The sequence below is a fragment of the Hordeum vulgare genome, chromosome 5H, assembly GCF_904849725.1.
Source record: "Hordeum vulgare subsp. vulgare chromosome 5H, MorexV3_pseudomolecules_assembly, whole genome shotgun sequence".
Taxonomy (NCBI): domain Eukaryota; kingdom Viridiplantae; phylum Streptophyta; class Magnoliopsida; order Poales; family Poaceae; genus Hordeum; species Hordeum vulgare.
Genome location: NC_058522.1, coordinates 564,833,770 through 564,849,815, shown reverse-complemented (window position 1 = coordinate 564,849,815; position 16,046 = coordinate 564,833,770).

The window sequence follows — 16,046 nt, the reverse complement described above, 5'->3', positions numbered from 1 at the left end:
TGAACTACTCACGAGTCATTGGAGGGGCGATGATGATGATGAAGAAGCCCTCCAACTCCAAAGTCCCCTCCGGCAGGGCGCCGGGAAGGGTCTCTAGATGAGATCTCGCGAAAACGGAAGCTTGCGGCGGCGAAAAAGTATTTTCGAGGCTCCCCTGATTTTTTGCTGAATTTTTGGGAATATATAGGCCAAGGACCTAGGTCAGGGGCGGCCAGGGAGGCCACAAGCCCTGCCACCGCCGCCTCCCCTGGTGGCGGAGTGGGAGCTTGTGGGCTCCCTGGAGCCCACCTGGCTTGGCCCAGAAGCCCCCTGATCTTCTTCCATTCGGGAAAAAAAATCATTTTGGGGTTTTTATTCCGTTTGGACTCCGTTCCCAAATCAGATCTGAAAAGAGTCAAAAACACACAAAAAACAGGAACTGACACTTGGCACTGAATTAATAAGTTAGTCCCCAAAAAGATATAAAAGGTACATAAAACATCCAAAGAAGACAAGATAACAGCATGAAACCATCAAAAATTACAGATAGGTTTGAGACGTATCAAGCATCCCTAAGCTTAACTCCTGCTCGTCCTCGAGTAGGGAAGTGATAAAGAATGAATTTTTGATGCTTTCATGCTACCTAGCATAGATGTCCTTTGTAATTCCTCTTATGTGACGTGAATGTTCAGATCCATTAGATTCAAAACAATAGTTTTCTATTGACATGGAAACAATAATAATTCAAGCAAACTAGCAAGGTAATCATGAACTTTCAAAATAACAAGGCCAAAAGAAAGTTATCCCTACAAAAGCATATAGTCTGGCTATGCTCTTTCATCATTGCACAACGAATTTAAATCATGCACAACCCCAGTATTGGCCAAGTAATTGTTTCACACCTTTACTTCCTCAAACCTTTTCAACTCTCACACAATACATGAGCGTGAGCCATGGTTATAGCACTATAGATGGTGTGGAATGTGGTGGAGGTTGCAAGACAAAAAAGGAGAAGATAGTCACATTAACTAGGCATATCTATGAGCTTTGGAGATGCTCATCAATAGATATCAATGTGAATGAGTAGGGATTGCCATACAAATGATGCACTAGAGCTATGAGTATGTGAAAGCTCTTAAAGAAAACTAGTGGGTGTGCATCCAACTTGCTTGCTCACGAAGACCTAAGGCAATTTTGAGGAAGCCCATCATAGGAATATACAAGCCAAGTTATATAATGAAAATTTCCCACTAGCTATATGGTGGTGAAAAAATGAGAGACTCTCAATCATGAAGATCATGGTGCTTAATATGCACAAGTGTGGAAAAAAGTGGTAGCATTGTCCCTTCTCTCTTTTTCTCTCATTTTTTTAATTTTTGGTTGGCTCTTTGGACTCTTTATTTATTTATTTTGGTGGGCTTCTTTGGCCTCTTTTATTTCCTCACATGGGACAATGCTCCATTAATGATGATCATCACACTTTCAACTCAAACTTAGAGCAACTATGACTCTATATGGAATGCCTTAGGTAGTGTACCGTGGCAATGATCTAGCATGGCATAGACATCAATGGAAACATCATGCTAGCTATCTTATGATCATGCAATGGTAGTGTAGACGTGGTGGCACATGTCATGGTGGTAGTTGCATGGCAATATATCTCGGAATGACTTTGAAAAAGCCATAGTAGGTAGGTATGGTGGCTGTTTTGAGGGAGGCTAATGGTGGGTTTTGTGCACCGGCGAAAGTTGCACGGCACTAAGAAGATAGTGATGGTGGAAGGTGAAAGTGCATCTAAACCATGGACTCAACATTAGTCATGAAGAACTCATATACTTGTTGCAAAAGTTTTATTAGTAATCGAAACAAAGCATTCAACACATACTCGTAGGGGATGGGTTGGTAGGTATAAACCATCGCGCGATCCCGACCGCCACACAAAGGATGACAATCAATATACCAATCATGCTCAGATTTCATCACATAGCGGTTCACCATACGTGCATGCTACATGAATCACTAACTTCAACACAAGTATTTCTAGATCCACAACACCTTACTAGAATGACTTGAAAATTACCATAACCACAACTCGAAACTAATTGAGATGAATCAAACTTCTCTAACTATTCAATGCACATGAAGGTGGAGGTTTTTGTATCCCTTTGGATAACTACCCCTTTTGAGACTACTTTCAAAGCATAGATCAACTACCAAGCCACGCACCGCTGTGCTCTAAAAGATATAAGTGAAGCACATAGAGCAAAAGTATCTAGCTCAAAAGATATAAGTGAAGCACATGTGAGCTGAATTGTCTGCCAAAAGATATAAGTGAAGCTCGACAAAATCACGGTGTGTGCATGTCTCTCTATCTAGGTGTGCGACAAGTATGATTGTGACACAACAAAAATAAAAGACTCCTACGATACAAGACGCTCCAAGCAAAAACACATAACATGTGGTGAATAAAAATATAGCCCCAAGTAACGTTACCGATGGATTGAAGACGAGAGAGGGGATGCCTTCCCGGGGCATCCCCAAGCTTAGGCTTTTATGGCATCCTTGAATCTCTTGGGGTGCCTTGGGAATCCCCAAGCTTGAGCTCTTGCCACTCTTTATCTCTTTGTCCATAAGAACTTCACCCAAAACTTGAAAACTTCACAACACGAAACTTAAACATATACTCGTGATAACATTAGTACAAGAAAGCAAACCACCACTTCCTTAGGCACTGTAGCAAACTTAAATTATACTTGTGCTGATGTTGGCTTACTGTACTTTCAATCTTCCATGGCTAATACCCCCCGATACTATCCATAGTTTCATCAAAGTAAACAACCAACACAACAAAAACAGAATCTGTTAACAGCAGACCAGTCTATAGCAATCTGTGTATTTCGTATACGTGTGATACTTCAAAAATTCTGAAAAATTACGACAGTATGAAGAATTTGCGTAGCAATCAGGAGCAAAAAGAATCAACTCAAAATCTCTTACAGAAAAAAATAAAAATTCTTTTCGTGAGCAGAAAGTTTTTGTGTTTTCCAGCATGACCAAACGATCATCCCCTAGACTAATCAAAACGGTTTTGCTTGGCACAAATGCAAAAAGAAAAACAAAAGACACAATCATAACAGAGTTATGAAAGTGTGGAAAACACAAAACAGAAAGAAAAAGGATAGATTCGTTGGGTTGCCTCCCAACAAGCGCTTTTGTTTAACGCCCTTAGCTAGGCATTCAATGATGCTCTCACATAAGACAAGAATTGAAGCACAAGAGAGCGTCCTAAAGCATGTGAAAATCACATCTAAGTCTAACATACTTCCTATGCATAGGAATTTTATAGGAAAACAGATTGTCAGGACAACCAATAGTTGCCATATGCAAGGAAGAAGAAAGAGACAAGAGCAATCTCAACATCACGAGAGGTGATTTGGTAACATGAAAGTTTCTACCAAAATATTTTCCTCTCTCATAGCAATTACATGTGGGATCATATTCAAATTCAACAATATAGCTATCCTATAGGATATTCTTTTCATGACCCACATGCATGCACAGTTGACGCTCTTCAAAAATTGTGGGATTATCATCAAATAAAGTCATGACTTCTCCAATCCCACTTTCAGTATTGTTGCAAATATCATATTCATCATGAGGTTTCAAAAAATTCTCAAGATCATAAGAAAGATCATCACCCCAATCATGATTATTGCAACAACTAGGGGACAAAGCAAAACTAGCATCCCCAAGCTTGGGGTTTTGCATAATTTTAGCATGATTGTCACTAATAGAATTTATAGTGAAACCATTGCAATCATGCTTTTCATCCAAGGAGACCTCGTGAATCACTTCATAAATTTCTTCCTCACAATTTTTAGATTCACGCATGTCACGCAAAACTCCATAAATATAGTGAAGTGCCCTCAACTCACTAGCAATTCGTTCCACATAAGTGGGTCTCTTAAAGAGATTAACAAACGAAGATGCAAGCATATTGAAGGCACATGGCACACAAGCAAGCGAGAAAACCGGCAAAGGAAAACGGCAAAGGGAAAAGAAAACGGCGAAGGAGAAAGGCAAATGGAAACAGAAAATGTGAAGTGGGGGAGAGGAAAACGAGAGGCAACTCGCAACAAAAGTAAATGCAAGAGATGAGTTTGTGAGACCTACTTGGATAGATCTTGATCTCTCCGCCCCGCCAACGGCGCCAGAAATAGTTCTGATGTCAGCTCTGCTTCCCCGGCAACGACGCCGGAAATGCTTCTGCTACTGCAACAAAAGACCTTCCAATGGCGCCAGAAATTGTCGTGTCGACGGCACCAGGAATCCTTCAGCTGCAGCTACGCCTTAAGGGACTTCCTAGGCAAGTATGCAAAGGATTTCCCTCGTGGCCTTGGAGCCTTGCGTTCGTGTTCCCTCGAAGCGGAAAGGGTGATGTAGCACAGCGGTGGTAAGTATTTACCTCAGTTTGAGAACCAAGGTATCAATCCAGTGGAGGAGTATCTCAAGATCCTGCACAAACACAAAACTTGCTCCCAACGCTATGAAGGGGTTGTCAATCCCTTATAGATTGTTTGCCAAGTGAGAACTGAAAGCAACAAAGTAACAAAGCAAAGTAAAAGTGGAGGTGTAAACGATGGATGTGAATAGACCCGGGGGCCGTAGTGTTTACTAGTGGCTTCTCTCATGAAAGCAAGTAGACGGTGGGTGAACAAATTACTGTCGAGCAATTGATAGAACCGCGCAAAGTCGTGACGATATCTATGCAATGATTATTTCTATAGGCAACACGTCCAAAACAAGTAGACCGATACTGTCTGCATCTACTACTATTACTCTACACGTCGACCGCTATCCAGCATGTATCTAGTGTATTAAGTCCATAAGAACAGAGTAACTCCTTAAGCAAGATGACATGATGTAGAGGGATAATCTCAAACCAATGATAAAACCCCCATATTTTAACCTTGATGGCAACTACTTGATGTGTGCCTTGCTGCCCCTACTGTCACTGGGAAAGGTCACCACATGGTAGAACCCAAAACCAAGCACTTCTCCCATTGCAAGAATCATAGATCTAGTTGGCCAAACAAAACCCAAGACTCGGAGAGACTTACAAGGATATCAAATCATGCATATAAGAAATCAGCAAAGACTCAAATATATATCATAGATAATCTGATCACAAATCCACAATTCATCAGATCTCGACAAACACACCGCCAAATAAGATTACATCGGATAGATCTCCATGAAGATCATGGAGAACTTTGTATTGAAGATCCAAGAGAGAGAAGAAGCCATCTAGCTACTAACTACGGACCCGTAGGTCTGAAGTGAACTACTCACGAGTCATTGGAGGGGCAATGATGATGATGAAGAAGCCCTCCAACTCCAAAGTCCCCTCCAGCAGGGCGCCGGGAAGGGTCTCCAGATGAGATCTCGCAAAAACGGAAGCTTGCAGCGGCGGAAAAGTATTTTCGAGGCTCCCCTGATTTTTTGTCGAATTTTTTGGAATATATAGGCCAAGGATCTAGGTCAGGGGGCAGCCAGGGAGGCCACAAGCCTTGCCACCGCACATAGTCTGGCTATGCTCTATCATCATTGCACAACGAATTTAAATCATGCACAACCCCAGTATTGGCCAAGTAATTGTTTCACACCTTTACTTCCTCAAACCTTTTCAACTCTCACACAATACATGAGCGTGAGCCATGGTTATAGCACTATAGATGGTGTGGAATGTGGTGGAGGTTGCAAGACAAAAAGGATAAGATAGTCACATGAACTAGGCATATCAATGAGCTGTGGAGATGCTCATCAATAGATATCAATGTGAATGAGTAGGGATTGCCATACAAATGATGCACTAGAGCTATGAGTATGTGAAAGCTCTTAAAGAAAACTAGTGGGTGTGCATCCAACTTGCTTGCTCACGAAGACCTAAGGCAATTTTGAGGAAGCCCATCATAGGAATATACAAGCCAAGTTATATAATGAAAATTTCCCACTAGCTATATGGTGGTAAAAAACGAGAGACTCTCAATCATGAAGATCATGGTGCTTAATATGCACAAGTGTGGAAAAAATTGGTAGCATTGTCCCTTCTCTCTTTTTATCTCATTTTTTTATTTTTGGTGGGCTCTTTGTCCTCTTTTTTTATTTATTTTGTTGGGATTCTTTGGCCTATTTTATTTCCTCACATGGGACAATGCTCCATTAATGATGATCATCACACTTTCAACTCAAAACTTAGAGCAACTATGACTCTATATGGAATGTCTTCGGTAGTGTACCGTGGCAATGATCTAGCATGGCATAGACATCAATGGAAACATCATGCTAGCTATCTTACGATCATGCAATGGTAGTGTAGACGTGGTGGCACATGTCATGGTGGTAGTTGCATGGCAATATATCTTGGAATGACTTTGAAAAGGCCATAGTAGGTAGGTATGGTGGCTATTTTGAGGGAGGCTAATGGTGGGTTTTGTGCACCGGCGAAAGTTGCACGACACTAAGAAGATAGTGATGGTGGAAGGTGAAAGTGCATCTAAACCATGGACTCAACATTAGTCATGAAGAACTCATATACTTGTTGCTAAAGTTTTATTAGTAATCGAAACAAAGCATTCAACGCATACTCCAAGGGGAAGGGTTGGTAGGTATAAACCATCGCGCGATCCCGACCGCCACGCAAAGGACGACAATCAATATACTAATCATGCTCAGATTTCATCACATAGTGGTTCACCATACGTGCATGCTACGGGAATCACTAACTTCAACACAAGTATTTCTATATCCACAGCACCTTACTAGCATGACTTCAAAATTACCATAACCACAACTCAAAAATAATTGAGATGAATCAAACTTCTCTAACTATTCAATGCACATTAAGGTGGAAGTTTTCGTATCCCTTTGGATAACTACCCCTTTTGAGACTACTTTCGAAGCATAGATCAACTACCAAGCCACGCACCGTTGTGCTCTAAAAGAAATAAGTGAAGCACATAGAGCAAAAGTATCTAGCTCAAAAGATATAAGTGAAGCACATGTGAGCTGAATTGTCTACCAAAAGATATAAGTGAAGCTCGACAAAATCATGGTGTGTGCATGTCTCTCTATCTAGGTGTGCAGCAAGGATGATTGTGACACAACAAAAATAAAAGACTCCTATGATACAAGACGCTCCAAGAAAAAACTCATAACATGTGGTGAATAAAAATATAGCCCCAAGTAACATTACCGATGGATTGAAGACGAGAGAGGGGATGCCTTCCCGGGGCATCCCCAAGCTTAGGCTTTTATGGTATCCTTGAATCTCTTGAGGTGCCTTGGGCATCCCCAAGCTTGAGATATTGCCACTCTTTACCTCTTTGTCCATAAGAACTTCACCCAAAACTTGAAAACTTCACAACACGAAACTTAAACAGAAACTCGTGATAACATTAGTAGAAGAAAGCAAACCACCACTTCCTTAGGTACTGTAGCAAACTTAAATTATACTTGTGCTGATGTTGGGTTACTGTACTTGAAATCTTCCATGGCTAATACCCCCCGATACTATCCATAGTTTCATCAAAATAAGCAACCAACACAACAAAAACAGAATCTGTTAACAGCAGACCAGTCTGTAGCAATCTGTGTATTTCGTATACCTGTTGTACTTCAAAAATTCTGAAAAATTACAACAGTCTTAAGAATTTGCGTAGAAATCAGTAGCAAAAAGAATCAACTCAAAATCTCTTACATAAAGAAAACGAAAATTCTTTTCGTGAGCAGAAAGTTTCTGTCTTTTCCAGCATGACCAAACGATCATCCCCAAGACTAATCATAACGGTTTTGCTTGGCACAAACGAAAAAGAAAAACAAAAGACACAATCATAACGGAATTATGAAAGTGTGGAAAACACAAAACAGAAAGAAAAAGGATAGATTCGTTGGGTTGCCTCCCAACAAGCGCTTTTGTTTAACGCCCTTAGCTAGGCATTCAATGATGCTCTCACAAAAGACAAGAATTGAAGCACAACGAGAGCGTCCTAAAGCATGTGAAAATCACATCGAAGTCTAACATACTTCCTATGCATAGGCATTTTATAGGAAAACAGATTGTCAAGACAACCAATAGTTGCCATATGCAAGGAAGAAGAAAAAGACAAGAGCAATCTCAACATCACGAGAGGTGATTTGGTAACATGAAAATTTCTACCAAAATATTTTCCTGTCTCATAGCAATTACATGTGGGATCATATTAAAATTCAACAATATAGCTATCCCATAGGATATTCTTTTCATGACCCACATGCATGCAAAGTTGACGCTCTTCAAAAATTGTGGGATTATCATCAAATAAAGTCATGACTTCTCCAATCCCACTTTCAGTATTGTTGCAAATATCATACTCATCATGAGGTTTGAAAAAATTCTCAAGATCATAAGAAAGATCATCACCCCAATCATGATTATTGCAACAACTAGGGGACAAAGCAAAACTAGCATCCCCAAGCTTGGGGTTTTGCATAATTTTAGCATGATTGTCACTAATAGAATTTATAGTGAAACCATTGCAATCATGCTTTTCATCCAAGGAGACCTCGTGAATCATTTCATAAATTTCTTCCTCACAATTTTCAGATTCACGCCTCTCACGCAAAACTCCATAAAGATAGTGAAGTGCCCTCAACTCACTAGCAATTCGTTCCACATAAGTGGGTCTCTTAAAGAGATTAACAAAACGAAGATGCAAGCATATTGAAGGCACATGGCACACAAGAAAGTGAGAAAACCAGCAAAGGAAAACGGCAAAGGCAAAAGAAAACGGCGAAGGAGAAAGGCAAATGGAAACGACAAATGTGAAGTGGGGGAGAAGAAAACGAGAGGCAACTCGCAACAAAAGTAAATGCAAGAGATGAGTTTGTGAGACCTACTTGGATAGATCTTGATCTCTCCTCCCCGGTAACGGCGCCAGAAATACTTCTCATATCAGTTGTGCTTCCCCGGCAACGGCGCCGGAAATGCTTCTGCTACGGCAACAAAAGACCTTCCAATGGCGCCAGAAATTGTCATGTCGACGGCACCAGGAATCCTTCAGCTGCAGCTACGCCTTAAGGGATTTCCTAGGCAAGTATGCAAAGGATTTCCCCCGTGGCCTTGGAGCCTTGCATTGGTGTTCCCTCGAAGCAGAAAGGGTGATGTAGCACAGCGGTGGTAAGTATTTACCTCAGTTTGAGAACCAAGGTATCAATCCAGTGGAGGAGTATCTCAAGATCCTGCACAAACACAAAAACTTGCTCCCAACGCTATGAAGGGGTTGTCAATCCCTTATAGATTGTTTGCCAAGTGAGAACTGAAAGAAACAAAGTAACAAAGCAAAGTAAAAGCGGAGGTGTAAATGATGGATGTGAATAGACCCGGGGGCCTTAGTGTTTACCAGTGGCCTCTCTCATGAAAGCAAGTAGACGGTGGGTGAACAAATTACTGTCGAGCAATTGATAGAACCGCGCAAAGTCGGGACGATATCTATGCTATGATTATTTCTATAGGCATCACGTCCAAAACAAGTAGACAGATACTGTCTGCATCTACTACTATTACTCCACACGTCGACCGCTATCCAGCATGTATCTAGTGTATTAAGTCCATAAGAACAGAGTAACACCTTAAGCAAGATGACATGATGTAGAGGGATAATCTCAAACCAATGATAAAAACCGCATATTTTAACCTTGATGGCAACTACTTGATGTGTGCCTTGCTGCCCTACTGTCACTAGGAAAGGTCACCACATGGTAGAACCCAAAACCAAGCACTTCTCTCATTGCAAGAATCATAGATCTAGTTGGCCAAACAAAACCCAAGACTCGGAGAGACTTACAAGGATATCAAATCATGCATATAAGAAATCAGCAAAGACTGAAATATATATCATAGATAATCTGATCACAAATCCACAATTCATCGGATCTCGACAAACACAACGCCAAAGAAGATTACATCGGATAGATCTCCATGAATATCAAGGAGAACTTTGTATTGAAGATCCAAGAGAGAGAAGAAGCCATCTAGCTACTAACTACGAACCCATAGGTCTGAAGTGAACTACTCACGAGTCATTGGAGGGGCGATGATGATGATGAAGAAGCCCTCCAACTCCAATGTCCCCTCCGGCAGGGCGCCGGGAAGGGTCTCTAGATGAGATCTCGCGGAAACGGAAGCTTGTGGTGGCGGAAAAGTATTTTTGAGGCTCCCCTGATTTTTTGCTGAATTTTTGGGAATATATAGGCCAAGGATCTAGGTCAGCGGGCGGCCAGGGAGGCCACAAGCCCTGCCAGCGCCGCCTCTCCCCTGGTGGCGGAGTGGGGGCTTGTGGGCTCCCTCGAGCCCACCTGGCTTCGCCCAGAGGCCCCTCATCTTCTTCCGTTCGGGAAAAAAATCATTTCGGGGTTTTTATTCCGTTTGGACTCCGTTCTGAAATCAGATCTGAAAAGAGTCAAAAACATAGAAAAACAAGAACTGGCACTTGGCACTGAATTAATAAGTTAGTCCGAAAAAAGATATAAAAGGTACATAAAACATCCAAAGAAGACAAGATAACATCATGAAACCATCAAAAATTATAGATAGGTTTGAGACGTATCATTGTGTTGGTTGTGTTTTCAGGGAACGAACTGTCAAACAAGTTGAGGAATTATTGACTAATATATTGAAGAATTATTTTGAATGGACACTTCCTGAACCACCCCCTAAACCCACTCCAAAGAAGAGGGGTATCTTATTCCTTAGTCGTGAAACTATGCAAGTGGCAAAGAAATGTATGAAGAAAAAATGAATCAAAGCTGAGGATGGTAAGAATTTACCACCTATAGAAGAAATCCTTGGTCTTAAAACACCACCACACGTGGTGGTGGTAAATTCTATTTTAAAGTTTGATGAAGATGACATCTCTTACAATAAACATCCTAGTCAATGCTTATATGAGTTTGATAATTATATTATAAAGCAAGATCATTTCAACTCCTATGTGATGAAACAATTGATACAAAAATCTCATATGATTGCTCGCTTAAGTTACTTGTTATTTAGAATCACCAATGATGTAAGAGGTGTAGGAAAACATGCTTCTGTGGTGCAAACCCAATTAGAACAAGTTGCTAAATCCCAAAGTGAGCTACTTCATGAAATGAATAATCCTATGAAGGATCATGCTGCTAGAGTAATGACTAGAGGAGAAACTATGACTCAAGATCCATTATATCTAGAAGTTCATCCTAAAATAACTAAACAAGATTCAGAAATAATTAATATTGACGCACCCAATCCTTCTAGGAAGAAAACGAAAAAGAAAAATGATAGGACCTTGAATACTTCTAGTGAACGTGAAGTAGAAGAACTTTCTGCTAATGCTAATGATATCTCTATCTCTGATGCTCAAACCCAATCTGGTAGTGAGCATTCACCTAGTGATAATGAAAATGATAATGATAATGCTCATGTAGATGCTCAACCTGACAATGATAAAGAACCAGATAATGATGTTGAGATAGAACCTGTTGTTGATCTTGATAACACACAACCTAAGAATACACGTTATGATAAAAGAGATTTTGTTGCTAGAAAGCATGGAAAAAAGGGAGCTTATCCACCTAAACCAACTAAGAAAAAGAAGATGAATAATTCGAACGATTTGCTGAAATGCTTTGGCCAGTATTTTTGCGTACTCGTTTAACTGATCTATTAAAGACGACCCCTTATGCTAAGTACATGAAAGGCATCGTCACTAATAAAATAAAAATAGCTCAAGAGGAAATATCTACCATGCTTGCTAATTATACATTTAAGGATGGAGTACCTAAAAAACTAGGAGATCCAGGAATACCAACTATACCATGTTCTATCAAAAACAACTATTTGAAAACTACTTTATGTGATCCAGGAGTTGGTGTTAGTTTTATGCCTTTCTCTTTATACAAAAGATTTGACTTGAATAAACTCACACGTACCAAAATTTCATTCCAAATGGGTGACAAATCAACTACCATACCTATTGGTATTTGTGCGAATGTACCCATGGTTGTTGCAAATGTTACTATCTTGACAAACTTTGTTATACTTGATATACCCGAGGACGACAACATGTCAATTACGTAAATTAACATCGAACAAATGTAAATTAAATTAAAACAACAAGTTATTTTTTAACATGGTTGAAAGTTGGATATTGTGAAACTACACAAAATTATAAGCATTTTTCATGTATGAAGTTTTTAAATCCGATGCACGGTTATTTACTTATTGCTATTTTAAAATCATGCATATTTTCTGTAATTCGCAAAATCCAGGGTTTAGAAAAATTCGCTAAAACTACATAAAATGCAACGGGCCGAAACCGGATGGCCCAATAGTGCACGGGCTCGGCCCTGAATTCTATCGTACACTCAAGGGCAAGGGATAAGGGTCGCCGGGGGTTCACCTTGGGCTTCGGCCCAAACAACGGAGCAGGTTGGCGCGGGCAAGCTGGGCCGGCTCGGTGCGGGGCTGGGTCAAGGCGAGATCAAGATAGGTGCAGCTAGGCTTGGGCGCGATCGAAGATGGGCATGGCCGAGGCAAGAGGCATAGGCCGGCTGGGGCCGTTTGCGCTAGAGAGGCCAGCATGGGCGGTCGGATGAGCCGCTCGCCTCGCTCTTGTCTCGATGCAGAGGAGGTGCAGGGGAAGCAGAGGCCGACGATGCTGGGACAACGGGGCATGGATCCAGCAAGGAGGAGGTCGACGGGGCTAGCTGGAGACGACGAGAATGGGTGGATCGGCCCCCAGGCGCCAGATCTGGCGGGGTTGAGGCGAGGTGAGGCGACGAGCTTGAGCTGTGGGCAGCCATGGCGGGGGAACATGCGGTTGGAGGCAACGGGGATGAATGGGAGCTCCTCTCCCGATCAAATAAGGAGGAGGCGACGCTTAGGAGGATCAGGAGCTGAGGCGTCGGGCCCGCGAGGTTGCGATTCTATGGTCGGGCGCGGTCACGAGGTGATTGCTATCCCACAGACAACAACGCCAGAACTTGACACGTTGACAGAGGCTGGGCTTGCGTTGGTTCTTCCCTTGAAGAGGAAAGGGTGATGCAGCACAGGAGCAGTAAGTATTTCCCTCAGTTTGAGAACCAAGGTATCAATCCAGAAGGAGGGTCTCATCAAGTCCAAAGTACCTGCGCAAACACAAACAAGCTTGCACCCAACGCTTCAAAGGGGTTGTCAATCCCTTCAAGATTGTTTGCAAAGCGAGATCTGAAGGCGGAAAGTGCAACGAAGTAAAAAGTGTAAGGCTGAAAATATGGTGTGGAGTAGACCCTGGGGGCCATAGTGTTCACTAGAGGCTTCTCTCAAAATAGGAAGTATTACGGTGGGTGAACAAATTACTGTCGAGCAATTGATAGAACCGCGCAAAGTCATGACGATATCTAAGGCAATGATCATGCATATAGGAATCACGTCCGAGACAAGTAGACCGATACTTTCTGCATCTACTACTATTACTCCACACATCGACCGCTATCCAGCATGCATCTAGTGTATTGAGTTCATGACGAACAGAGTAACGCTTTAAGCAAGATGACATGATGTAGAGGGATAATCTCAAACCAATGATGAAAACACCATCTTTTTACCCTTGATGGCAACAACATGATGCGTGCCCCGCTACCCCTTCTGTCACTGGGTGAGGTCACCGCACGGTATGAACCCAAAACCAAGCACTTCTCCCATTGCAAGAATCATAGATCTAGTTGGCAAGACAAAACCCGCAACTCAAAGAGAATTACAAGGATATGAAATCATGCATAAGAGAGATCAGAAGAAACTCAAATAAGATTCATAGATAATCTGATCATAAATCCACAATTCATCGAATCTCGACATACACACCGCAAAAGAAGATTACATCGGATAGATCTCCATGAAGATCATGAAGAACTTTGTATTGAAGATCCAAGAGAGAGAAGAAGCCATCTAGTTACTAGCTATGGACCCGTAGGTCTATGGTGAACTACTCACGCATCATCGGAGAGGTCATGGTGTTGATGAAGAAGCCCTCCGTGTTCGAATCCCCCTCCGGCAGGGCACCAGGACGTGCCCTAGATGGGATCTTGCGGAGACAGAAGCTTGCGGCGGCGGAAAAGTGATTGCGATGATCTCCTGATTTTTTCTGGAATTTATGGGAATATATAGGCGAAAGATCTAGGTCAGGGGACCTCCAGGGGGTCCACAAGCCTGGATGGCGCGCCCCCTGGCCGCTGCATGGGGGCTTGTGGGGCCCCTGGGGCTCCCCTGCCTTGGCTCCCAAGTTCCCCGATCTTCTTCTGTTCCAAAAAAATCTTTTCGGGGATTTTCTTCCGTTTGGACCCCGTTTCAAAATCTCCTCTGAAAGGGGTCAAAAACATGGAAAAAACAGGAACTGGCACTTGGCACTGAGTTAATAAGTTAGTCCCAAAAATATATAAAAGGCATGCAAAACATCCAAAGTTTGACAAGATAATAGCATGAAACCATCAAAAATTATAGATACGTTGGAGACGTATCAAGCATCCCCAAGCTTAACTCCTGCTCGTCCTCGAGCAGGGAAGTGATAAAGAAAGAATTTTTGATGTGGAATGCTACCTAGCATAGTTGTCCTTTGCAACTTCTTTCACGTGACATGAATGTTCAGATCCGTAAGATTCAAGACAATAGTTTGCTATTGACATGAAAACAGTAATACTTCAAGGAAACTAGCAAAGTAATCATGAACTTTCAAAATAACAAAGCCAAAGAAAGTTATCCCTACAAAATCATATAGTCTGGCTATGCTCCATCATCCTCACACAACTAATGTAAATCATGCACAACCCCGGAATTGGCCGAGTAATTGTTTTCACACTCTTACTTTCTCAAACCTTTTATAACTATCACACAATACATGAGCACGAGCCATGGATATAGCACTATAGGTGGAATAGAGTGTGGTGGTGGTTGTGAGACAAAAAGGAGGAGATGGTCACATTGACTCGGCGTATCAATAGGCTATGGAGATGCCCATTAATAGATATCAATGTGAATGAGTAGGGATTGCCATACAAGAGATGCACTAGAGCTATAAGTATGTGAAAGCTCAAGAAGAAAACTAGTGGGTGTGCATCCAACTTGCTTGCTCACGAAGACCTAGGGAAATTTTGAGGAAGCCCATCATTGGAATATACAAGCCAAGTTATAAAACGAAGATTCCACCTAGCATATGGTAGTGACAACGCAAGAAGCTCTCAATCATGAAGAACGTGGTGCTAACATGAAGCACAAGTGTGGAAAAAGGTAGTAGCATTGTCCCTTCTCTTTTTTTTCATTTGGGCTCTTAGGCCTCTCTTTTCTTCTTCTTTTCTTTTCTCTTTTTTTTGTTTTTGGGCTCTTTGGGCTCTTTATTTTCCTCAAATGGGACAATGCTCTAATAATGATGATCATCACACTTTTATTTACTCACAGCTCAAAGATCACAATGATGATGACTCCATAGGAAATGCCTCCGGCAGTGTACCGGGATGTGCAACGATCTAGCATGGCGTATGACGTTGAAACATCTCGCTAGCTATCTTACGATCATGCAATGGCAATAAGAGAGTGACGACACAAGTCATGAGACGGAACAGTGGGAGTTGCATGGCAATATATCTCGGAATGGCTATGAAAATGCCATAGTAGGTAGGTATGGTGGCTGTTTTGAGGAAGGAATTTGGTGGGCTTGTGTACCGGCGAGAATTGCGCGGCACTAGAGAGGCTAGCAATGGTGGAAGGTGAAAGTGCATCTATACCATGGGCTCACATTAGTCATGAAGAACTCACATACTTATTGCGAAAGTTTTTATTAGTAATCAAAACAAAGTGCTAAACGCATACTCCGAGGGGAAGGGTTGGTAGGTGTAAACCATCGCGCGATCCCGACCTCAACACAAAGGGTGACAATTAATAGATCAATTATGCTCTGACTTCCTAACATAGCGGTTCACCATACGTGCATGCTACGGGAATCACTAACTTCAACAGA